The 1,259-nt window shown below is 48.1% G+C and overlaps 1 non-coding gene across 1 annotated transcript; it reads right to left on the bottom strand.

The window, feature by feature from the left end:
* Window positions 1-219: 219 nt before the first annotated feature.
* LOC126929907 (U7 small nuclear RNA) lies at window positions 220-281 on the bottom strand. Its single transcript, XR_007717340.1, has one exon. It is a non-coding gene; the product is annotated as a U7 small nuclear RNA (small nuclear RNA).
* Between the last annotated feature and the right edge of the window lie 978 nt (window positions 282-1,259).

Genomic DNA, 1,259 nt, shown 5'->3' with positions numbered 1-1,259 from the left:
AGCCGGGTGTGGTGGTGGGTGCCTGTAATCCCAGCTACTCGGGAAGCTGAGGCAGGAGGATCGCTTAAACCCAGAAGGCGGAGGTTGCAGTGAGCTGAGATCATGCCACTGCACTCCAGCCTGGGGGACAGAGTGAGACCCTGTCTCAAAAAAAAAGAAAGAAAGATGTAGGGGTTTTTTTAGTTTTTTGTTTTTGTTTTTGTTTTTCAGTTTTCTTAAGGGAGCTTTTCAGCGAAAACTGGAAAGCCTGCTAGAGAAATTCTAAAAGAGTTGTAACACTAAGATGTAGTTGTTGAACAATAAAATAAATGAATGAATAAATGAATGAACTTCTGCTGTGGGATGTTCTTATTTATTAATTTATTTATTTCTGTTGAGATGGAGTCTCGCTCTGTTGCCTAGGCTAGAGTGCAGTGATGCGACCTTGGCTCACCGCAACCTCTGCCTCTTAGGTTCAAGCGATTCTCCTGCCTCAGCCTCCCAAGTAGCTGGGATTATAGGCGTGTGCCACCATGCTCGGCTAATTTTTGTATATTTAGTAGAGACGGGGTTTCACCATGTTGGTCAGGCTGTTCTCAAACTCCTGACCTCAGATGATCCGCCTGCCTCAGCTTCCCAAAGTGCTGAGATTACAGGAATGTGCCACTGTGCCCGGCCTTCGCTGTGGGGTGTTCTAAGTGAATGGATAAACTTTATGTTGGAGAAAGTCCCGCCCACATTTATAGGGTTTATTTCCCTATTGCAGGTTGTTATAAACCTGTGCTCTGGAGTCCTTCATCTGAAGACTGAAGTCCAATCTAGTGCGGAGAACCACTCCCTTACTTAGAGCATTTAGCACAGCATAGGCATAATAATAGCTGCCTAATGACCTTTTCCTTTCTGCTTGGCTCAGAGCTACCTTCATTAAAAGTTTTTCTGGGGCCGGGCGCGGTGGCTCAAGCCTGTAATCCCAGCACTTTGGGAGGCCGAGACGGGCGGATCTCGAGGTCAGGAGATCGAGACCATCCTGGCTAACACGGTGAAACCCCATCTCTACTAAAAAATACAAAAAACTAGCCGGGCGAAGTGGCGGGCGCCTGTGGTCCCAGCTACTCGGGAGGCTGAGGCAGGAGAATGGCGTAAACCCGGGAGGTGGAGCTTGCAGTGAGCTGAGATCCGGCCACTGCACTCCAGCCTGGGCGACAGAGCCAGACTCAGTCTCAAAAAAAAAAAAAAAAAAGTTTTTCTGGGGGGTTTCTCTTTGTTCCAAGACCCCTTCC

The sequence above is a fragment of the Macaca thibetana genome, chromosome 10 (assembly GCF_024542745.1).
Source record: "Macaca thibetana thibetana isolate TM-01 chromosome 10, ASM2454274v1, whole genome shotgun sequence".
NCBI classification, from domain to species: domain Eukaryota; kingdom Metazoa; phylum Chordata; class Mammalia; order Primates; family Cercopithecidae; genus Macaca; species Macaca thibetana.
This window is presented reverse-complemented; position numbering and strand designations above follow the sequence as displayed.